We start from the raw sequence: 25,378 nt of genomic DNA, 5'->3' as shown, positions 1-25,378 counted from the left end.
GCTCCGACCACGGTACAATATAGTGAGCTGCCAAGGCGACTGCGGCATTCAATCCCCGCTCTGCACTGAAAATACTGGCCAATGCATGGCTGGTATTTGTCAGCGATTTGCTGTACCCCTGCATGACCTTTGGTGTACCCCTGTTTGAGAACCCCTGCTCTAGTTCCATCCCTTTTGGGGTCGTATGTTCAGTGGACATATTTCAAGGGTGCAATTGTATGTCTGCACCGCACTGTATGTCTCTTTTACTTATTTTGCAGTATCCCATTATAAAGTCAGCTATGCTTGTCAATGCAGCCAAACAAACTGCATACGTTTATGTGTTAAATATAAGTCCTAGAAACACTTTGTCCCATAATCCTATTACCGCAGTAAACCTGGTATCAGAGCATTAAATGTGCATGTATGTTCAGTGATCATATGATCTTTAATAGGCTGCTGTATGGAGCTGTTCATAATTTTTTTTTACAAAGGGTTACCCTTAAAGATGACCTCAGAAACTTTTGATTTACTGTATATACAGTTCCTATATACACCGCACAAACACAAATTCAGTTTAGAGCCCTTTCTTTAACTCATAAAAATACTATTTATAGCCTTGTAAAATGCCACATATACACTAGAGGCACTCTTTCACAATTATCTCAACATGTTTAAAAAAAAATATTTAGAGAATATAAAATGGTACCAAACACAGTAAAATAAAGGGCTCAGTATTTCCCCATTTGCCATTATTGTTATTTTTAATTGGATTATTTTCTCCTACATGGCTCCGCTAAATATTGCTTAGTAAAAAGATGGAGGAAAGAAAGCTTGGAACTTAGATACTGGTTTTCCTATTCTTAGCACAAAAGGCCCTTTTAAATTACAGTAAGTTGGCACTTGCATGTCAATAAGCTTTGTTTTACTTCCAGAGCAGAATTCATTTATAGAGCTTAGCATTTATTACATGATTTGCAATTATGAGCAATTATGAGCTACTTCTCCATTTCAGAACACAAATTATCTGTGTGGTTTTAACATTTCAGAAATACTCTTTGGAAAAGTTGTCAAATAACCCATATTTTCTTTATATACTCACTCTATAATTAAGTAAGTTAACTAAAGTGTTGCATATTTTATCTTTGTTTCATGATAAGGCAAAAGTCATGCATAATTGTGCAGAAAAAAGCAGAGGAAATGTATTTCAAGCGTTGGCCGATGGAAGGTAGTACGATATGGAGATATGATTTTCTAGAATGCCTGTATGGTTACAGTTCTTTAAATGGAAAACAAACCTAATTTGAATACATTTGGATATACTGTGAGTTTTGGGCTGCTAATCGGGTTCCCTTTGCTCACAATTGCCAAAGGTGGACCCCCACCTATCAGACATTTATGACATGACCTAGTTATATGTAATCAATAACTTAGATTAAATATCCCCTTAAATACTACAGGACAGGGGGTAAGTGTCTGATCTCAGGGGTGGACCACTTGAACTCTCCATGATTTCCAGAATGGGCCTGTTACTTAAAGAGGTACTCCAAAGGATAGGGGATAAGATGCCTGATCGCGGGGGTCCCGCCGCTGGGGACCCCATAATCTTGCACGCAGCACCCCATTAGAATCAGTGCCTGGAGCACTTTCGCTCCGAGTCTGATTACTGGTGATCACAGGGGCCGGAGCATTGTGACATCACAGCCCCACCCCCGTGTGATGTCACACTCCGCCCCCTCAATGCAAACCTATGTGAGGGGGCATCACAATGCTTCGGCCGCCGTAATCGCCAGTAATAAGACCCGGAGCGAACATGCTCCGGGGACTGATTCTAAAGGGGTGCTGCGTGCAATATCATGGGGGTCCCCAGCGGCGGGACCCCCGCGATCAGGCATCTTATCCCCTATGCTTTAGATAGGGGATAAGATGTCTTAGCACCGGAGTACCCCTTTAAAGCTGACTGCTTTGGCCCCCATCTTTCAAGAAAAACGTAAAATGTCCTGCCTCAGTTAGCGGAGTGGGCCATCAGTCCCGATTAGTTTGATTAGCTGGATACCCCTTTAACAAAAAATACTTTTAACAGCTACATTGCCTGCCTTCTAAATGTCTTCCCTATTATAAGTGTTACTATAGAACAGCATATACCCAAGACCTGTATGTTTAAATGTTTTATACATAGTCATGCAAATAGTAATAGTAGAAGAGATATAAAATGCTAACTATTTTTGTCATTCTTGTTAGATGCTGGACCTTTGATATACTGGGTCAGGCTGCTGTGTAATGCTGTGAACTATGACTGATCTATTTAAAGTGTACTTAGATAGACTTGCTGTGGATCATGTTACTTCTATACAACAGTAAACTATAGGCCTCTACTCCATAATTACTGCACTTTTCCAATAAATTATATGTAAATGACTTCCTGCTGTAAGACTGGTAAATGATGCCTAAACACACAGGGCAGATTTTGGGTCTTTCAAGCTCTTTTATCAATGACATCTGTCTTTTGAGATGTCTCAATTAAGAATGCTATGGGTCAATAAAGGTTAATAGAAGAACAATAAGCTTCAGACATTATTCTTGAAAGTATATTTGTGATGTATTGATTGTTATTTATAACATAAAAAAATAAATGAGTAAATAAATAAACAATCAAACTCTAGTTATCTATAGTCTATTAATTATCTATCAGTTTGTCTATCTTTCTATCTAACTATTTAATCTGTCTGTAATAATAATACTACTAATAATTATAATACTATGGCTGAGAACAACTGGGCAGGCCCCAATGCAGGTAAGCGGGGGTTAATAAACTGATGTGTGGAGTGGGAAGGCACAGAGATTGGAAAGACTCCTGGGGGTGCTAATCATAAGTCCAGAAATAGTGTGTACAACAAATGGTAGAAAACAGAAGATTGCACTCACCCATCGGAGGTAAAAACAATATCTTTATTCGATGCTTGTTAAAACATGCTGAGGTGGGGGTAGAGAGATGCGGTCAGCGTTAGCTGACTGACCGGCCGAGGCCTTGGCCGGTCAGTCAGCTAACGCTGACCGCATCTCTCCACCCCCACCTCAGCATGTTTTAACAAGCATCGAATAAAGATATCGTTTTTACCTCCGATGGGTGAGTGCAATCTTCTGTTTTCTACCATTTGTTGTACTAATAATAATAATACTAATATTAATAATAATAATAATAATGTCTTTATTTTCTAAACATAATTTTTCAGTACAAATTTTATGCTTATATACATTTTTAAAGCATGCCGTCTATTACCCCACCTGTCTGTATACTAGAATACAGTTTCATAAATCTGTTCAAGGATTTCCATCACTCTTTATTTTTCGTCCTCAAAATAGTGATGAAAATGAATTATGATTAGATCTTAATGCGGATCACATTTGATCATAATCACATTATTTTCATAGGTTTCAGCTGACAAGAGTTTGATAAAGAATTTAATGATTTCGAAACTTGTTTTCATAGTATTAGAGCATCTGATTTATTGAATGCGATTTTAAAATCAAGGTTCCGCTAATAGAAAGTCATCATTTGGCAGCATCTTAGAAGGAAAGAAATATTTTGCCCTCTGCCACAGAGATATGCACTTCATTCCTTCACTACTTAGTTGGCAGCCGGCAGACTAATGAGATAGTTTTTGCCACAGTCATCTACTGTCTACACACCAAGCACGTAAGGACTTTTCAATAACAGAAGAAATGTGTGCAAAGATAAAGTGCAGCCTGAAAAATACTTGTGCGCTGACAGCAATCCAACAGTGTTGTCACAGCAGGAAGACATCAGTAGAAGAAACAGATAGTAACCTTAAAAAAAGGCTGGTCAGCAGCATGGACAGGGTTTCAGTAGATTATAAATCACCCCAGGGTCGCTGTGTTCCCACCATAAAGAGAGCATGGTTGTTTTATTATTGTAATCTAATAAGAGTTGGGAGCAAAGGACATCATTAATGTGCATTTAAAAAAGAAATCCTGGTTACAGTTTCAAAACTATACTGTTTCCTTTGCTCTTGAAGTGTAAGTAGTAGGGTTAAAGCATTGCAAGGATTAGATTACTCTTTATAGCTGGATGTAATCCCTTGTTTATGAATTGCAAGTCGCCCAAAGAACTTTTAAGACGTTATTTTAAGCTTAAAGCAAAATATACATTATAAGATGATTACCTCATTGATCTCGGTAGCCATATCTGGAGTTTAAGGGCGAGTTTTGTTTCTATAAGTACATTTTTTATATATGTAAAAGTTTCCAATTATTTCACACAGTAGTCTATTTTTTTACTTCTTTACTGTGAACCATATGGAGGTTTGAGGCCCAGTTTATTACAGTTTGGTGTTTATTGAGGGGCTTCTAATACCACCTGCTGGGGTCTTACTGAAGCTTGGAAAAGTAGGTTAGATGTATTATTCTGTAACCTTTGATTAACACTTTTTATTTTAGGTTGTGATATTGATCACCGGTTTATGTGTACATTGGAATAACAATGTCGTAATATTTTTCCGAAAGAGTTGCAAATTAGAGTTTTTGAAGATTACCAAGGTTTAAACCAGTGTTTCCTAACCAATGTGTCTCCAGCTGTTGCAAAAAAAAGATCGCTGTCCAAGCATGCTGGGAGTTGTAGTTTTGCAACAGCTGAAGGCACACAGGTTGGGAAACACTAGCTTAGGTGAAATTAAGAAGCCACTACAGTGATCCAGAGGCTTCTACAAGCCTCTCAGAAGCCATCGTATGTTGAAGGCAGCATCAACATACAATGCTTTTATATGTCGGGGCCATCACATAAACGGCTATCCGGCAGCGCGGACTGCTTCAGCTGCCGCCGGATAGCCATTTAATGTGCCCTGTGTGCTCCGGTGAGTGTCACTCACCTGTCCCCGATGTTCTGGACCATCTTCTTCATGCTCTTCATGGCCGTCGCTCTCCTTCATCGTCATCATGTCGCCGCACACACCATCCCATCATCCAATAGGAGTGGCGTGCGCAGTGACGTGATGACGGCAATGGAAAGCGACGATCCAGGGCAACGGTGACGGTCCGGAGCAGAGGGGACACCCTGGGGACGTGATGCCAAATTTATTGAACTTTGCACTTAACAGTGTAAATTGTAGCTCATATCTACCCTAGCAAAGAGCTAGATTTCAATGTGAGATGCATGAGCAGGCGCCAATGTCAGCAAGTAGTATTATTTATTACCCCTGATGTGTTTTTTTTTTATTATATATATATTTATATATTTATATTTATAGTACTTGTTTCAAAGCTACAGTATCTTTCTTTATTTTTCTTGTTTGTACTGACTTGGAGTACACTAGAGAAGAAGCTGGCAGGGCAGAAGCTCCATAATTGTAGTGTGTGTGCGCGTGTGTGTTTGAGATAAATAAAAACTAGGTTGTCTCCATGTAAATGGTAACAATTTCTGTATAGCACTAAAGAATATGTTGGCACCCTATGAGCAACAGGATAATAAGGTATTCAAAATATTGTCATGCAGTGCATACTATTGCATTTACTATAGCTTACATAACAAGCATGGAAATATTTTAGTACTCATCCCAGTTTTACATGTAAGGCTTCTTTCACATTACCGTTGAGACACGGCAGTGCAACACACGTTAGGGAACCAGGGGAGAATAGCTGGAGAAAAAATACTGCAATCGCCGTCTTTTTCTCCTGCTACTCCTGTTAAAAAACAACGGCGCCTAACGGACCTCATAATAATAAATGGGATCTGTTGGGACCCGTTGTTGCCCATTGTGCCCCGTCCGGATAATGGACATTAAAGGCAAAAAAAAAAAAAAAAAAGAGCTTAACGGACATTTTCCGACAGGGCACAGCGGCAGTGTGAAAGTAGCCTGATAAGTACTGAAATATTTCCATGCATGTCATGTAATGAATGGTAACAAAATTGAATATTGGGCTGCAGTAAATATATAATTGAAATAAAAAAAGGAAGGTGGCAAGTTTTCATGATCATAATGTTTATAACAATTGGACTCAAACATATGATCATGAACAGTTGTTATGTTTATGTTGCTAAATTGAATGGCTCTAACCGAAAGAAAAAAAGCTTCTGTTGTTTCATTCCAGCATTTAGATTTGTCATTTGTGGCATTTACTTACAGTTAAAGGGGTTAACCAGGATGTTTTCTTGTAGAACCAGCGCCACTCTAGACAGCTAATTTCCATTGGCATAAATGGAGCTAAGTGGTAATAAAACACATACAACCTGAGGACTGGCGTGTCACTGTTTTTTTAGAAGAAACCAGCCATGATTTTCTATTCTTGGATAACCCTTTTATTGGTAGCTTTCACATTCAGAAGGCTTGTTGAAAATACAGAGTTAAATGATCCACCCAACCGATACAGTAAGTCATTTTTACAGTTTAAACCCCAAAAGTGATATAGAGGAGCTTTGCTCCAGAGGTTTAATTTTGCCTTGGTAAATTATTACTCAGGCTAAATACAGAACTTCCACATTTACAGAGTTGAGAATTCTATCACATTAAAACTACATCAAAAATATTTCATTTCATGCCAGCACCACAGACAAATGTGCAGCCAGACATTATGTTAATTTATATTAAGCTGTACAAATGTCTTGGCTATTTTCTTAATAAGTAGCTCTGCACTATATTATTAATAATGTTTAAATCAATGGACTGCAATAAAAAATTAAGAATAAGGGTTTAAGAATGTTGGACAACAGGCATTAATATGATTGTAGAAAACGCAATACAGTACAGTACAGACTATTTCTGTATGAACTCTGTAAACCATGCCTTGGGTACCATGGCTAAAACTATGTTCTCAGCTATAAGAAAAACTCCAGGGAATTCAGCCTCCACTACTGGAGTTTAAATCCCAGGGCAGCTTTATTTTTCATTATACTTGAGTATAAGCCGACCCGAATATAAGCCGAGACCCCTAATTTCACCCCGAAAACCCAGGAAAAGTTATTGACTCAATTATAAGTCTAGGGTAGGAAATACATCATCCAGACCCCCGTCATCATTCCTTCCCCCCCCCCCCCCCTCCATCATCACCGCCTGTCAATCCCTTCATCAGCTGTCCGGGCAGGCTGGGAGTTTTAGTTTTGAAACCTCTGGAGGTCCACAGGTTGAAGACCACTGCGGCCTTCATCATCATCCAGACCCCCGTCATCATCCGCCCCTTCATCATCACGCCTGTCAATCCCTTCATCAGTGGTCTTCAACCTGCAGACCACCAGATGTTGCAAAACTACAACTCCCAGCATGCCCGGACAGCCATCAGCCATGTGCGTTGTCATCAAGGCAACGTCACTAGTCCGGGGCAGGACCGGAGTGCGGAGAAGAGGGCCCCCCCCAGTGAAAATGGACAGCCCGGAACGACTAACCCTCCCCACCGGACGGTCCCTGCAGCATAGATGGCCCGGACCAGCTCACCCTTCCTTCCCACCGAGGGGAGGTGAGTAGAAAACTAAAGGGGGGTCTGGATGATGACGACATCTGCAACATCTGGAGGTGCGCAGGTTGAAGACCACTGAGAAGGGATTGACAGGCGGAGAGTTCACTCGATTATAAGCCGAGGCGGGCGTTTCCAGCACGAAGAATCATGCTGAAAAACTCGGCTTATACTCGAGTATATACGGTAAATGATATACTTACCAATATATCCACATTCCAATACTGAGTCCCAGCCATCATCCTTAACTCCTCTGGTAGCAAAAACCAGAAGCGCCGATAATGAATGATATGTAACAGGAAAACTCTCCACAAGAGCGCAGAACTTCAGTAGTGTCATCTGCCCCCACTGGTCACTCTCTGAACACTGCAATACCACTGGAGAACAGAGATCATTTAGCAATTTAGGGAGTTTTCAGTCCTCCATAATGCTTTTGGTATCATTTTTTTGCCAGTTAAATATAACACAATATAGATTGAATCACATGACTTTGTATTCTACGATTCTTTCTTTTAAACCCCTAGTGATTCTATGTTCTAACATGCTATGATTTAGGTCCTGTGCTACCTCAAATGCATCATAGTTTTAACTTGTCATGTTGTATTTCAATCCGGGCTTTACTAAAGCCATATGGATGTTTTACATGATTTGTTGGCCTGGTGGCTACCTTTATTGGGGATGCTTGCTATTTCTTATCTTCAGTGTTGAGATGCTCCATCAAGACATACAGTAGCTTCCATTAGTGCCTGAAAGTATTTCTAAGGAGGTCTGAAACACCCATATTTCCTTAGTCCTTCAGTCTGTGCTATCCTTCCCATAGCTATCATTGCATGCTGCTTATAAGTACAAGAAAGGGTGGGATTCGGCCAGTTCTCTCCTCTTTTCCAAAGAGAAACTACCGGTATCATTTTACCAAACTTCTGACAGATCTTAGTAACATGTAAAAATCTTACATCAGTGGAGGTCTGGGTGCTGAGATCCCCAACAATTGCTAAAATGAGTGGGAAGATGGTATCAGCTAATCACTGTGCTTATTTTTTTCCACTTGACTCCCCTTTAAAAGCCACATGTATCCGCATCCTTAGGATACACATATAATTGAATGACTATGCACTGGTGGGTTCAAGGGAGTCTTGGCTCCCTACCACACGGTTTGTCGCTTTTTTCTGTGAAACAGGCAGCCCCAGTGTTATAGCCTGCTTGTTGAAGCAATAAAGACAGAAATATCAATTTTACCTTTAAAGTGTTGCAGATATGTTTTTTCAGTTGAATAATTATTATAATATTTTTTGGGGGGTGTACCGTGTATTGTAATTAATTTTAGGAGACAAAAGATTTATCAAAACCTGTGCAGAGGAAAAGCTGACCAGTTGCCCCAATCAGATCACTTCTTTAGAGGCCCTTTTAAAAATGAAAGAAGCAATCTGATTGGTTGCTAATGGTAACTGCACCACTTTTCCTCTCCCCCTGTGTATTCTCATTATTTCTGACAGTGTGTATCTAATGGACTCTTTACATGGGGTAGGTGCACCGTAGTTTTTAGGTAGGCACAGGGTGTATATTATAATACATTTTAAGAAGTCTATGCAGAGAAAAGGTCGGATCTCCCGGTCGGCGGAGGAGTAAGGCCCCTTTCACATTGCCGTTGTGACCTGGCAGTGCAGCGGCCGTTACGAAATGAAGGTAGAATAGCGGAAGAAAAATTACTGCATGCGCCGTCTTTTCCTCACGCTACTCCTGAGGTTCCCGACAAGCTCCATTATAGTCAATTGGAATCATCCGGCCCCATTGCTGACTGTTTTGCCCTGTCCCAATAACGGCCGTTAAAGGTGAAAAAAAAAAGAGCCTAAACGGCCATTTGTGGTGGAGCCCAGCAGCAGTGTGAAAGTATCCTAAAGCACAATGCCGTTGTCAACAACTTTTGACACATCTGAGCAACATGCCAACAGTTGTTTTTATGACAGTAACATTTTAATCTTAAGTGCCATTGAATGCTAAATTGTAAAATGTGATTATCTTTTGGTAATTTGTGGTACAATTTGACATTGTTATATTGAATGTCTATTATGTTTAAATAGAGAGAAAAAAATAGGTTGCAAATTATATTTTTTAATTCTAACATTGCCATTGTTAAACTGTTGGGGACAGAGGGCGTACCTGTACGCCCTCCGCCCACTCCTTTTCTATAATGCAGGGCCACCTGTGGCTAATAGCGCGCGCTATGAACCCTTTAGACATGGCGTTCAAATTTGAAAGCAGTGTCTAAAAGGAAAGTAAACTGCTCCCGGCTAGCTCAGTGGGCTGTTCGGGATCGCCGCAGCATCCCAAACAGCTGTAGGACAGCAGGAGGGTCCCCTACCTTCCTCCTTGCTGTCCGATCACCGAATGACTGCTCAGTGCCTGAGATCCAGGCATGAGCAGTCAAGCGGCAGAATCATTGATCAATGGTTTCCTATGAGAAATGTAAAAGATCAGTGTGTGCAGTGTTATAGCCCCCTATGGGAGCTATAACACTGCAAAAAAAAAAAAAAAGTTTAAATAAAAATAAACATATGTGATATCGCAGCGTGCGGAAATGTCCGAATTATAAAAATATATAGTTAATTAAACTGCACGGTCAATGGCGTATGCGCCCAAAAATTCCAAAGTCCAAAATAGCATATTTTTTGGTATTTTTGGACACGATCAATACAAAAATGGTACCGATAAAAACTTCAGATCACGGCACAAAAAATGAGCCCTCAAACGGCCCATACACGGAAAAATAAAAAAGTTATAGGAGTCAGAAGGTGACAATTTTAAACGTATACATTTTCCTGCACGTAGTTATGATTTTTTCCAGAAGTACGACAAAATCAAACCTATATAAGTAGGGTTTTAATCGTATGGACCTACAGAATAAAGATAAGGTGTCATTTTTAAGCCAAAATTTACTGTGTAGAAACGGAAGCCCCCAAAATTTACAAAATGGCTTTTTTTCTTCAATTTTGTTGCACCATAATTATTTTTTCCATTTTGCCGTAGATTTTTGTGTAAAATGGCTGATGTAATTACAAAGTAGAATTGGTGGCGCAAAAAATAAGCCATCATATGGATTTTTAGGTGCAAAATTGAAAGGGTTACGATTTTTAAAGGTAAGGAGGAAAAATTAAAGTGCAAAAACAGAAAAACCTTCCATCCCCAAGGGGTTAAAAAGTTATTGAATCCCAGATGACCCCTATAACACCCTTGAAATCTGTGAACAAGTATGTCTTGAAATAGAACTGGGTTTATTTTTATGGCATTTGTATTTACCTTTAAAGGGGTACTCCGGTGCTTACACATCTTATCCCCTATCCAAAGGATAGGGGATAAGATGCCTGATCGCGGGAGTCCCGCAGCTGGGGACGCCCGCGATCATGCACGCGGCACCCCGTTAGTAATCAGTCCCCGGAGCGTGTTCGCTCCGGGTCTGATTACGGTCGACCACAGAGCAGGCGGCGTGTGACGTCACGCTCCACCCCTCAATGCAAGCCGACGGGAGGGGGCGTGATAGCTATCGTGCCCCCTCCCATCGGCTTGCATTGAGGGGCGGAGCGTGACGTCACACGGGGGCGTGACGTCACATGCCGCCTGCTTTGCGGCCGACCGTAATCAGACCCGGAGCGAACACGCTTCGGGGACTGATTACTAACAGTGTGCCGCGTGCATGATCGCGGGCGTCCCCAGCTTTGGATAGGGGATAAGATGTGTAAGCACCGGAGTACCCCTTTAAGTACCTATAAGTAGTCTGTTACTATGCATCTTAATATTGTATTAAATATCTATTAATTACCACCAGGCCATATTATGTAGGTGCATTTTTTGGTGCCGCACTTCGCAGTGTGTAATGTTACAGCTGCTTGAAATGTCTCTGCCAGATGTTAGAATAAAGGATGCCTGCAAACTTTTCTATTCACCAGCTGCTGGCAAGTTGGGAGAGATTAAGAAGTTGCAATAAGTGATGACATTTTCTTTGCTACACTTAGTATATTAGGAACATGTGATAATAGTAATTCTGAAAATATGGGAAGTGTAACATATACAATACATTATATAACATTGTTATTTTAATCTTTTCTTGTACTTTTAAAAATGTATAAAATATACAGCTATGTAAAAACATGGTAGCATATTGCATGTGTAATACCCAATCTGAGTAATACAAGTTGTCTTCAAGTGTACCTTCGCTTTAAAAAGAATTTAAAAAGCCTGCATGGTTTTGTAACATTGACCATATAGAGTGGTGACAAGGGGATTTTTGGGCTTTCACTGCTGCTAATGAGAATCTGAGAGCTACCTTCGTAGTGATCAGCTATTTCTCATTCTCTACATTTCATGGGATGGGATTATTTCTTTTTTGCTATGCCATGACTGAGGGCTGAAAAAAAGTGGAACCTGCCAGTCCAGTGCACTGTGCTTGTGGATGATGTACAACTTACACACTACTATAGATGGGGGAAGGGTATGTATTGATGCACAGGCTCTGCAAGGTGCTATGTGAGCAGAAAGGAAAACAGAAATGCAAAGGTTACATCACAAAGGCAGACCTGGTCTAAGCAGTGAACTGATGATGGTGACAAGCTAAAAGAAGAGAGGATTACATTCTGGAAGCAGTATTATGTTCATAGTAAGAACACAAATATTTATATAAGGGGAAGCAGTCCCAAACTTTATCAGTAGTGAGTAACAAGCCTTGATTTACCTTTCATGTACAGTGTGTACCCTAAGAAGTATTAGATTATGCTTTCCTATACAGTGGAAAAAAAAAAATATATATATATATATATATATATATATATATACAGGCTCAAAACATTCTCTTGGCATCTGTTCGGGAAAGTGGGCCCAATGGGTACATTCAACATTTCTCGTAGTAGCTTTTCTAATACATAAGTGAATGTAGTTCAAGAACAAATGTAGACAGAGCCTTAATGGAAATCTAAGGGTGAAGTCAAAAACTAATATAAGTGAGAATGCTACAATCATTTAACCCCTTAAGGACGAAGCTCATTTTGATCTTAAAGGGGTACTCTGTCCCTAGACATCTTATCCCCTATCCAAAGAATAGGGGATAAGATGTCTGATCGCAGAGGTGTCCGCGATCTCTCCTGCAGCACCTCTATCATCTGGTGCACTGCCCCTTGTGACTCTGTAGACTTGCATTGAGGGGGTGGGGCGTGACGTAATGAGGGAGCTGGGCCGTGATGTCACGATCCTCCGACCCCTGCATTGCCAGTCATCAGCCATGGAGCGAAGCTTGCTCCGTGCACCAGATGATAGAGGTGCTGCAGGAGAGATCGTGGAGGTTCCCAGCGGCGATCCGACATCTTATCATGTCTAGGGGCAGAGTACCCCTTCAACCCCTTAACGATGTAGGACGTAAATGTACGTCCGGGTGAGGTGGTACTTAAAGCACCAGGACATACATTTGCGTCCTATACATAACTGCGAGCATCGGAGCGATGCTCGGGTCATGCGCGGCAGGTCCCGGCTGCTGATTGCAGCCAGGGACCAGCCGGTAATGGCCGACATCCACAATTGCGCGGATAAACCCCTCAGATGCCAGCACAGATCACAGCATTTGCAGAAGTGCGGCGCTTAATGTGGACGATCAGATCGCCCGCAGCGCTGTCAGGTCTTGGCCGCTGTCACGATGCCGGCTGGCAGGAGGTGGATCCTCTGTGCCAGAGAGGGATTGGCAAGGACCGCGCTAGTGGACCGGTTCTAAGCCACTACAGGTTTTCACCAGAGCCCGCCGCAAAGCGGGATGGTCTTGCTGCGGCGGTAGTGACCAGGTCGTATCCACTAGCAACGGCTCACCTCTCTGGCTGCTGAAGATACTGAAGATAGGCGAGGTACAAGGGAGTAGGCAGTAGCAAGGTCGGATGTAGCAGAAGGTCGGGGGCAGGCGGCAAGGTTCGTAGTCAGGGGAGATAGCAAAGGTACTGGTACACAGGCTATTAAACACACAAGGAACGCTTTCACTGGCACTAAGGCAACAAGATCCGGCAAGGGAGTGCAAGGGAGGAGACTAGATATAGCCAGGGAACAGGTGGGAACCAATTAAGCTAATTGGGCCAGGCACCAATCATTGGTGCACTGGCCCTTTAAGTCTCAGGGAGCTGGCGCGCGCGCGCCCTAGAGAGCGGAGCCGCGCGCGCCAGCACATGACTGCAGGAGACGGGAACGGGTAAGTGACCTGGGATGCGATTCGCGAGCGGGCGCGTCCCGCTGTGCGAATCGCATCCCCAACGGCCATGGCAGAGCAGCGCTCCCGGTCAGCGCTGACCGGGGAGCTGCAGGGAGAAAGACGCCGTGAGCGCTCCGGGGAGGAGCGGGGACCCGGAGCGCTAGGCGTAACAGTACCCCCCCCCTTAGGTCTCCCCTTCTCTTTATCGGGTAACTGCCTCCCCTGGGATGAGGACACCGGGAAAGGATGGAGGGATTCCTCAACGGCAGGCAGAACCGCAGGAGTAGGAATGGGGAGAGAGGGCAGAGGGCGAGACCTGGCACGGGGCAGTGTGACACCAGGACGAGGGCCATGAGGGGACACAGAAGCTTGCCTGATGGAACTGGGAGGGGGGGAAGGGCATTTCCTGTGGCAGGCAGAGTCCTTAATGACCTTAGGGGGACCGGATACAGGAGGAACCACAGAGTTACGGCAAGGGTTACTGGGAACCGGTTTTAGACAGTTCTTGGAACAAGAGGACCCCCAACTCTTGATCTCCCCAGTGGACCAATCCAGGGTTGGGGAATGAAGTTGAAGCCAGGGAAGTCCAAGGAGAATCTCCGAGGTGCAATTGGGGAGGACCAAAAGTTCAATCCTCTCGTGATGAGATCCGATGCTCATAAGAAGGGGCTCCGTGCGGAAACGTATGGTACAGTCCAACCTGGCTCCGTTGACCGCGGAAATGCGGAGTGGCTTGACAAGACGGGTCACCGGAATACGGAATTTATTCACAAAGGAGTCCCGAATAAAATTCCCAGAAGCTCCAGAGTCCAGGCAGGCCACGGCTGAGAGGGGAGAGCTGGCTGAAGTGGAAATCCGAACAGGTACCGTGAGACGTGGAGAAGCCGACTTGGCATCAAGAGACGCCACACCCACGAGAGCTGAGTGCGAGCGTGCGTTTCCCAGACGTGGAGGACGGATTGGGCAATCCACCAGAAAATGTTCAGTACTGGCACAGTACAGACAAAGATTCTCTTCCTTACGGCGATTCCTCTCTTCCAGGGTCAGGCGAGACCGATCCACTTGCATGGCCTCCTCGGCGGGAGGCCTAGGCGCAGATTGCAGTGGAGACTGTGGGAGAGGTGGCCAGAGATCTAAGTCTTTTTCCTGGCGGAGCTCTTGATGCCTCTCAGAAAAACGCATGTCAATGCGAGTGGCTAGATGAATGAGTTCATGCAGGCTAGCAGGAGTCTCTCGTGCGGCCAGAACATCTTTAATGTTGCTGGATAGGCCTTTTTTAAAGGTCGCGCAGAGAGCCTCATTATTCCAGGATAGTTCAGAAGCAAGAGTACGGAATTGTATGGCGTACTCGCCAACGGAGGAATTACCCTGGACCAGGTTCAGCAGGGCAGTCTCAGCAGAAGAGGCTCGGGCAGGTTCCTCAAAGACACTTCGAATTTCCGAGAAGAAGGAGTGAACAGAGGCAGTGACGGGGTCATTGCGGTCCCAGAGCGGTGTGGCCCATGACAGGGCTTTTCCAGAGAGAAGGCTGACTACGAAAGCCACCTTAGACCTTTCAGTAGGAAACAGGTCCGACATCATCTCCAAGTGCAGAGAACATTGCGAAAGGAAGCCACGGCAAAACTTAGAGTCCCCATTAAATTTGTCTGGCAAAGACAGGCGGAGGCTAGGAGTGGCCACTCGCTGCGGAAGGGGTGCAGGAGCTGGCGGAGGAGATGGTTGTTGCTGCTGTAGCTGAGACTGAACTTGCTGTAGCTGTGACTGTTGCTGCTGTTGCTGTGACTGGAGTTGCTGTAGCATGGTGGTCAAGTACGACAGCTGGTGCTCTTGTCGGGCGACCAATGTAGGGAGGTCGGCGGCAGCTGGCAGAGGAACTTCAGCGGGATCCATGGCCGGATCTACTGTCACGATGCCGGCTGGCAGGAGGTGGATCCTCTGGGCCAGAGAGGGATTGGCGAGGACCGCGCTAGTGGACCGGTTCTAAGCCACTACAGGTTTTCACCAGAGCCCGCCGCAAAGCGGGATGGTCTTGCTGCGGCGGTAGTGACCAGGTCGTATCCACTAGCAACGGCTCACCTCTCTGGCTGCTGAAGATACTGAAGATAGGCGAGGTACAAGGGAGTAGGCAGTAGCAAGGTCGGACGTAGCAGAAGGTCGGGGGCAGGCGGCAAGGTTCGTAGTCAGGGGAGATAGCAAAGGTACTGGTACACAGGCTATTAAACACACAAGGAACGCTTTCACTGGCACTAAGGCAACAAGATCCGGCAAGGGAGTGCAAGGGAGGAGACTAGATATAGCCAGGGAACAGGTGGGAACCAATTAAGCTAATTGGGCCAGGCACCAATCATTGGTGCACTGGCCCTTTAAGTCTCAGGGAGCTGGCGCGCGCGCGCCCTAGAGAGCGGAGCCGCGCGCGCCAGCACATGACTGCAGGAGACGGGAACGGGTAAGTGACCTGGGATGCGATTCGCGAGCGGGCGCGTCCCGCTGTGCGAATCGCATCCCCAACGGCCATGGCAGAGCAGCGCTCCCGGTCAGCGCTGACCGGGGAGCTGCAGGGAGAAAGACGCCGTGAGCGCTCCGGGGAGGAGCGGGGACCCGGAGCGCTAGGCGTAACAGCCGCATTGCAAACTTGGAAAAATCTGAGACAACAGTAATTTTGTATGCTGGTAAAAATAAATATTGGAGTGGAAATCACATAAGAATTGTGAGAAAACCATCACACACAGGTACAGACACTATATTAGGAACTACACTAACTTTACAGCCCCCGTAGCATAGTCAAAAAAAAAAAAAAAAAAAAAAAACTGGAATACCCCTTTAAGGCCCTAATGGGCTGAGTCCTTAAGGGGTTAAGGACTAAGGATCGACCAATATAGATTTTTTTAGAGCCGATACCGATAACCTGTGAACTTTCAGGCCGATATCCGATAATCTGTTTCTGGCCCTGCAGAAGCCAGTGCAGATCAATGATTTAAAGTGGGCACTTTAAATCAATGAACTGCAACGGCTTTTGCGGGGCCAGATACCGCCGCCCGCTTCTCTCCCACTGCCTGTCCTGGGGTTCTGAGTCCAACCACCGCCACTGCCAGAGACCGCCGCCTCCACCAGCTTCTCTCCCCCTGCCTGTCCTGGGGTCCTGAGTTCAACCACCGATGCTGCCTGTCAGACTGCCGCTGCCGGTGCCCCATTGCCTCCCCCGTCCCCGGTTTTAGAATTACCTGTTCCCGGAGTCCGCGCTACTTCTGGCTCCGGCGGAGTCCTGAGCTGTCACTGTGCGCCGGGCCAATGACGGTGACGTCGCGTTGAGGACGTCACTCGTCATTGCGCAGCGCACAGCAACAGCACAAGATGCCGCAGGAGCCAGAAGTAGCGCGGACTCTGGGAACAGGTAATTATAAAACTTGGGATGGGGGAGGCAATGGGGCATCGGCGGCGGCCGTCTCTGGCAGTGTCGGTGGTTGGACTCAGGACCCCAGGACAGGCAGGGGGAGAGAAGCGGTGGTGGTCTCTGGGCCCGCAAAAGCCACTGCAGTTCTTTGATTTGAAGTGCCCGCATTATCGGCAAGGTAATTGCCGATAATGATAACTTATAGTGAATATTGGCCTATAATATCGGCCAAACCGATAATCGGTCGATTCCTATTAAGGACCAGGCTAATTTTCATTTTTGTATTTTTGTTTTTTCCTCCTCTCCTTTCAAATTTTCCTCCTCTCCTTTGTAATTACCTCTTTTATTTTACCATAAGATGTACCATGAAACTAAAAAATGTATATTTGCAGGCAGAAAACTGCAAGGTTTGGTTTTTAAGCAGTGCAGATTATAGTTAAAATGATACATTATCATTATTCTGTAGGTCAATGCGATTAAAATGATACCCAATTTACATAGTTTTTCTATTATTGTACCAACTTTTTTTTTAAACAAAATTCACATGTAAAAAATTGTCCTTTTTTGACCCCTATAACTCTTTTATTTTTCCCTATACGGCGATTTATGAGGGCTCATTTTTTGCGCCATGATCTGTAGTTTTTTTAATCTGTTTTCATCCATTTTTACTTAGATTTTTACTTTTTGATCGCTTTTTATAATTTTTTTTCTGATATATGATAAAAAACAGTATTTGGTATTTGATATTTTCTTTACATTTACTGTTTAGGATCATAAACATTTTTTTATATATTTTAATAGATTGGTCATTTATACATGTGGTGATACCAAATATGTTTATTTTAATTTTTTTCTTGTGAAATGGGAAAATAAAGCGGATTTTATTTTTTATTAGGGGAGGGAGTTGTATATAATTTTAGAAAATTTTTATATTTTTATTTTTTATACTTTTTTATGTATGTCATAGCATTATACAGTGTGATCCGCGATCTACTGATATAGCCTGGCTACATCATTGAATTGGCGATTGGGCGGCAGGAGGCAGGTAAGGGGACCCTCCTCTGCCGTTTTAGCTCACGGAACCCCCGCAATGCTGCCTTTCATTAACATTGAGTGGCTGGCTATACTCATAGTAGCCGACACTCACTGTTCTGAAGTGAATGCAGATACACCCTTGGTCCTTAAGTACCAGGACGCAAGGGCGTACCTATACCTGGTGAGCGAAGCAAGGTATGTATCTATATATTTTTTTTTTACTGACGGCAGTATGGAGGACAATTTTTCTATTCTGGAGTTCTCCTTTAAAATGTATGCATTACATATGTATTGTTGCTGCAACTAAGTTTTTAGTAAATTGCAGAGTTTTCAAAGGTAATCACATCCTTCTTGCCACATATATGATATCTTAATGTTATTACAAGGATTCCTCTTCTTTGCTTCTTCATTGCAATAATTTTCAACACAACTTGCCCAATGATGGAAATCTTGTTATATAAATATTCAGGGTATGTTTATGTGGCACCATACTACACAATGCTAGTCATGCTCACCTTCCATTTACCAGCATATTTTAAAGTGGGCTACCGTTTTTTTGTGCGCTCATAAGATTCATGTGAAAAATAGATAAGGAATCAGAACTTAAGTGGGTCAATAACCTTTCAATAGAGTTTCCAGGATAAACTCTGTGTGTACATTGTGAGAAAACACTATGGGGGGATTTATCATTGTTATTGTAGTTAAATGATTTTTGTCCACCTTCATTTTGTGTGGTGGTAATGTGTAATGTGCCACATTTATAAAATGATTGCAAAGCATTTTCTCTTATTTCCCAACAATTGTGTGGCATTTTATCCTGTTGCAACACATTGTGCAAATTTTAAAGTTACACATAATAAATCCATGACTTCTGCCACTGGGTGGAGGCTAAGTGCTTTAATAGATAAGAATATAATGAAAAAGAGACTCGGCAACTCACCACTGCCACATAACGAACTTGACTTTAATCCTAGAGGTAACTCATAACCCACATCATGGCTGGGGAGGGAAGGGATTTTGTGCCTTCCTGGCACTTCTTCAAGCCATGCAGACCTGGTGGCTTGAAGAAGTGCCAGGAAGGCATGAAACTGTGCTATTCCACGAGTACCCCCTGCCTCTATCCCTTCCTGTGTTATGACTTACCTCTAGGATTAAAGACAAGTTCGTTATGCAGCAGTGGTGAGTTGTCGAGTCTCTTTTTCACTCTATTGTTACCTATGTACAGATTCTCTTTGCTATGAACCCCGCCAGGATTGCATGCTTCCTGGATTCACCTGAATGCATACGAGGGTCAGCTAGATTCAATTCTCTACAAGCTTTGTACTAAGTGCTTTAATGTTTTCCATGCACAGCACATATACAGAGGAACACACGCTATGTCTCTAAAACACTGCAGCAGCTTATAAGACATTATAGAGCAGTTCCAAGCAGTGTAAGACTTGAAACATGCACTGGAATGAGATATAACATGTAATAGAGCTCTGGCCATGTCTCTGTGTCTTTCTGCCTCTGTCTCAATCTGCAGCTAACTCTCATTTCTATACCCCTCTCCATAGACTTATTTGTGAAACATGTACTCTGATCACTCGGTGAGCCAATCCATCTTGTCTTTCAAGACGGTTGAGTGGATAATGAGTTTAGGTGGGGGAGAAGGAGAAATATTTATAATAAAAAAAACTAGAAATATTTGGTAAAATTTTCACATATTTTCTGCTTGTAAAATACAGTTTTATAACTATATTTGTATTAAAAAATGCATAAGTCATTACTTCATTCTGCACTAGTTTCTGAAACCAAACATTGCAGTAGTCAATGCCAAAGTTATGACATTTACTTCAAGGTTTAAAAATAACTTCAATCAGCCTAGGCTTTCTTTTTATTCAGTGAACTATAAAACAAAAATAACAAAACCAAAATATGAAAAAAGTGACTTAAAAATGATGAGTTCAAGAGCATGTAAGTTATTTTTTAAGTACAATGTAGTTTTGAATTTTTGAATTAATTCTTGAATGTGAAATTCCAATTTTATAAAAGTTGATACCTATGGTTACTTAGCAGACAATTACACATTTTTAATTTTAAGTACACAGCATTTTCTGTTATGTTAGCACTGGATTAGTTATGCTTCCATGACCACTCAACCTATTTAGAACATCGAGCTGTTAAATAATTTGAAGGGAATAAATTGATTTGTTACTTTTGCAGGACATGAACATTGAGGGGCATTTAGGAAAATTATTGTCAGGCGTAGTATTCACCAAAACTTCCATTCTGTAAACTTCTAAACCTAAAAGAGAGTGTTTAGTTATTTTATGGCTCAGTTCACAAATTCTAAATGTATTTTTTAAGTGTAAACCCAGCTTAACATTATCTTTTTCTCATTGAAAACTGCCATAAAATTTCCAATTGAAATGACCAATGATTGTATTCAATTCAAGAATTAAAGTCACCAAGGTGGAAGGACTCATTTTCCGCATTAGTTGTGTGCAGAATACAATGCAAATGTGGTGTTCAATAATATGGGAACTAGGAATCAAGCAGAATGTTTTATAGCTTCCTCACTAGACCTCATTGACAGCCAAGGTCTTGACATGGCCTTACTCATAGGAGTACTTGGCCACTATGTTCAATTATCCAGTGGAAGATGTATGTGCCTTGTTATTGATCTTTTAAGAAAAATCTCTTTGAAAAAGAGAGTTGAATTACTTATGCATACATACTGAATCCATTCCTCCTTTACATCGTATCTGTTGTTCACTGAAGACACCATCATACGCATGTTTCAAAGGATTTTTTTTCTTAACAGAATGAGAACTTCAAACAGTGAAATTTTTATAGGTTAACTTAAACAAAGGTGTTTCAGTGATATTTATGGCAATTTATTTAATTACTGCAAATAATTTGAACCATGAATAATAATTTTTAACTCCTTGAAAGACTGCCAGTTTCAGCCTTTAGGAACTGAAATAGATTGTCAGCATTTCCTCTTAATATTTTGGCGTTTATGATTTTTTTTTTTGTAATAGAACTTAAGAATTGAATAGCAGCTGTCCTCATGACCATGTTGTACAGGGTTGCCTATTCAGTGGTTCCTCAACATATGATGGTAATCCGTTCCAAATGAACCATCGTTTGTTGAAATCATCGTATGTTGAGGGATCCGTGCAATGTAAAGTATAGGAAGCTGTACTCACCTGTCCCCACCACTCCGGACCTGTCACCGCTCGTCACCGCTGCCCTGGATGTTGCCCTCCATCGCTGCCGTCGCGTCCCCGTGGTGTCCCCGACACTCCGGACGTCTCTGCTTCCCCGGAATCCTCGCTCTCCGTCGTCGTCATCACATCACTGCGCACGCACGCCGCTCCTATTGGATGACGGGACGGCGTGCGTGCGACGTGATGATGACGAAGGAGAGCGCTGGCGATGGAGGGGATCGTGAAGAGGACGCTCTGGAGCCCCGAGGACAGGTAGGAGACCATCACTGGAGCACACGGGGCACCGTAAACGGCTATCCGGCGGCAGCTGAAACAGTCTGCGCTGCCTGATAGCTGTTTATGCGATGGCCCCTACATACAACAGCATTGTATGTTGATGCTGCCTTCAACATGCGATGGCCTTTGAGATGACCGTCAGCTTTCAGTGACAACAAATATAATCATAGGAGGTCCTGCCTGTTGAGACCCTCATGATCATTAGAAACATTTAAATTCAAAGAGGGCTGTCTAGATGGGAAAACCTATGTGATGATTTTAGGGAATAACATATAATTTGGATACAGAGTATCTTTTCCATTCTGCTGAAACAAGACAGTGAAAAGACACAATTATGCGCTTTAGTAACATATATTTTTAACTATTTGTCCTCATAGTTCAGGTGCTGAAAGAGTAATAGTAGTAGAAATGTTGTTACCTATATCCCCATAACATTTTTTTGGCACTTAATCCATCCAAACATCAAGGACAACCCAGAAGCTATCTTGTATCTTTGGCAGAAGGCCCAGAAACTACAACTTCTTACTAACCCAAAACCTGTGTATAAGCTTTGTATTAGTGGATATTTACTGATAAAAGCTAAATAATGTTATGAATGAATGCCATGAATTCCCACTTTTGTAAACAAATTTCAGAATGTATTTAGGAAAGGTATAAGCACAGTTGTGTTCTTTCCATCCTGTCTTTGACTAATATAAACAAATGCACTTTGGTGTTCGACCAGTTAAAATAAATCTGTGGGCTTATCCCTTATGCTCAGTTGCTTTTAAAAAAACTTTCTTCAGAAACTCTACTGTGGACTTGTCCCCGGCGCCCCTTGATTGTATCCTGGTGACCAATGCTAGGGCACAATGCATCACACTGCCACTAATCCTATCGCCAGTCGAGGCGGGGCATCGCTGTGGCTGGTGATCAGCTGAGCCTCAGTATGGTGTGTTGACCACAGGCAACCAGAAAGAAGATGGCAGTGGAGTACTGGAACAGCCATATTGGGACACTGAGGGAGTGGTGGTAGGTCCCGTTTGTTGTTTTATATTCTGGCAGCCCGTGCAGAATGGCCACAAATATTTCTGCATGAGACATCTTCTTTAATGCTTTAGATCATCACTTCACGCCTATCACATACTACCTTAAGATAGAGCAGCATATGAACCCTATCAGGTTTACTTTAAGCAATAGTCAAATATATTCAGAAAAGTCAAATCAACTGTGGATCTACCCATTTCCTTTATTATTCAATAACCTGGTTTGTCTGATAATGCTCTCGATAAAACATAATAGAAGTAAAGGTCACCATCTTGTAAAGAAGGACAGTAATACACAAATCATGTATATGCTCATAGTACCCTTTTGACCAGGTGAAATACCGTAATTTGGCAAGTGCTTATCTAATCCTTGAACATGAAGATGAAATATAGTTATTCTTAAATGCCCTTTTAGGAATTAGCAGCAAGATGTATTTGCTGAAAAAGTCGACAATATTAGGGAATTAAAATACTTTAATCAGACAGAAAAAAGTCTTTGGCCACTTGATTAGGGCTGATTTCCACCATCTGCTCATACTTACTGAGGATCTAGCTCTGACTGAACACTAATTTGTGCACTTCCTAGAAATTGAAATCTCTCAGCAAGCAAATTAACAAGAGAAGGGATTCAGCAATAATGGAACTCCTCAGCTTTTGTTTCTCTCTGACAGATGGACAGGGTGCGCTCAAATTGAATTCAGCTTAATTGCATTGTGCCATTTAAAATTTTATCTGCTCCACAGATTTTGTTTACAGGTTTCAAGATTCCAAACCTTTGGAAGATTTTTTTCTTTTTTTGCTTTTAGTATTGCTCCAAGAAAAATGAATTCAACAGAAAAAGAAATGTCTAAGCTATCAAAAAGATCTTTTATTCAGAATTTCCTATGGGAACAGTGAGAACATTGCATATTTGTTTAGTTATTTTAATTTAAAAAATTGTAAAATTGTTGCAAGTAAATATAAAAATTGAATGTTAGTTTTTGTTTTAATAATATTGATGATTTATGTTATACATTGTTAGGTTGGTTCAAATTATCCACTACAAATGAATTAAACAGTTACCGTATATACTCGAGTATAAGCCGACCCGAGTATAAGCCGAGACCCCTAATTTCAACCCAAAATCCCAGGAAAAGTTATTGACTCGAGTATAAGCCTAGGGTGGGAAATACCTCATCCCCCCTGTCATCATCCAGACCCGTCATTAACATCCTCATCATCCCCTTGTCATCATCCCACACATCCCCCCTTCATCATCCCCTTGTCATCATCCCACACATCATCCCCTTATCATCCCACACATCCCCCCTTCATCATCCCCTTGTCATCATCCCACACATCCCCCCTTCATCATCCCCTTGTCATCATCCCACACATCCCCTTATCATCCCACACATCCCCCCTTCATCATCCCCTTGTCATCATCCCACACATCCCCCCTTCATCATCCCCTTGTCATCATCCCACACATCCCCTTATCCCACACATCCCCCCTTCATCATCCCCTTGTCATCATTCCACACATCCCCCCTTCATCATCCCCTTGTAATCATCCCACACCCCCCCCCCTTCATCATCCCCACACCCCCCCCCCCTTCATCATCCTCTTCTCATCATTCGCCCTCAGTGGTCTTCAACCTGCGGACCTCCAGAGGTTTCAAAACTACAACTCCCAGCAAGCCCGGGCAGCCATCGGCTGTCCGGGCTTGCTGGGAGTTGTAGTTTTGAAACCTCCGGAGGTCCGCAGGTTGAAGACCACTGCGGCCTTCAACATGCGGACCTCCAGAGGTTTCAAAACTACAACTCCCAGCAAGCCCGGGCAGCCATCGGCTGTCCGGGCTTGCTGGGAGTTGTAGTTTTGAAACCTCCGGAGGTCCGCAGGTTGAAGACCACTGCGGCCTTCAACATGCGGACCTCCAGAGGTTTCAAAACTACAACTCCCAGCAAGCCCGGGCAGCCATCGGCTGTCCGGGCTTGCTGGGAGTTGTAGTTTTGAAACCTCCGGAGGTCCGCAGGTTGAAGACCACTGCGGCCTTCAACATCATCCAGCCCCCTCTCACCCCCTTTAGTTCTGAGTACTCACCTCCGCTCGGCGCTGGTCCGGTCCTGCAGGGCTGTCCGGTGAGGAGGTGGTCCGGGCTGCTATCTTCACCGGGGGCGCCTCTTCTCCGCGCTTCCGGCCCGGAATAGAGCCGTTGCCTTGACAGCGACGTATCTGCGTCGTTGTCAAGGCAACGTGACTATTCTGAGGCCGGGCCCGAAGCGCTTAGAAGAGGCCTCCCCGGTGAAGATAGCAGCCCGGACCACCTCCTCACCGGACAGCCCTGCAGGACCGGACCAGCGCCGAGCGGAGGTGAGTACTCAGAACTAAAGGGGGTGAGAGGGGGCTGGATGATGTTGAAGGCCGCAGTGGTCTTCAACCTGCGGACCTCCGGAGGTTTCAAAACTACAACTCCCAGCAAGCCCGGACAGCCGATGGCTGCCCGGGCTTGCTGGGAGTTGTAGTTTTGAAACCTCTGGAGGTCCGCAGGTTGAAGACCACTGCGGGTGGGGGAGTTCACTCGAGTATAAGCCGAGGGGGGTGTTTTCAGCACGAAAAATCGTGCTGAAAAACTCGGCCTATACTCGAGTATATACGGTATCTCAAATAAAAAGTAGACTCATTTTACCAATCGACTACCATTTTTGTACCAATGCTACCAATCTTTATTTACCTGGCTGCAGCAGTCATGTGTCGACATGCCATTTCATCGCTGGAACTCAGTAAACAAACCTCGCCCAGGTA

At 43.4% G+C, this 25,378-nt stretch overlaps 1 protein-coding gene across 7 annotated transcripts in view; it reads left to right on the top strand.

Annotated features, from left to right (window-relative positions):
* The window catches only part of DACH1 (dachshund family transcription factor 1), a 372,863-nt gene that overhangs the window by 19,439 nt on the left and 328,046 nt on the right, over window positions 1-25,378 (top strand). The window lies entirely within an intron of this gene.

Source organism: Hyla sarda, chromosome 2, assembly GCF_029499605.1.
Source record: "Hyla sarda isolate aHylSar1 chromosome 2, aHylSar1.hap1, whole genome shotgun sequence".
NCBI lineage: Eukaryota > Metazoa > Chordata > Amphibia > Anura > Hylidae > Hyla > Hyla sarda.
Note: the sequence above shows the minus strand (reverse complement) of the source record. Positions and strands in the feature narration are given on the sequence as shown.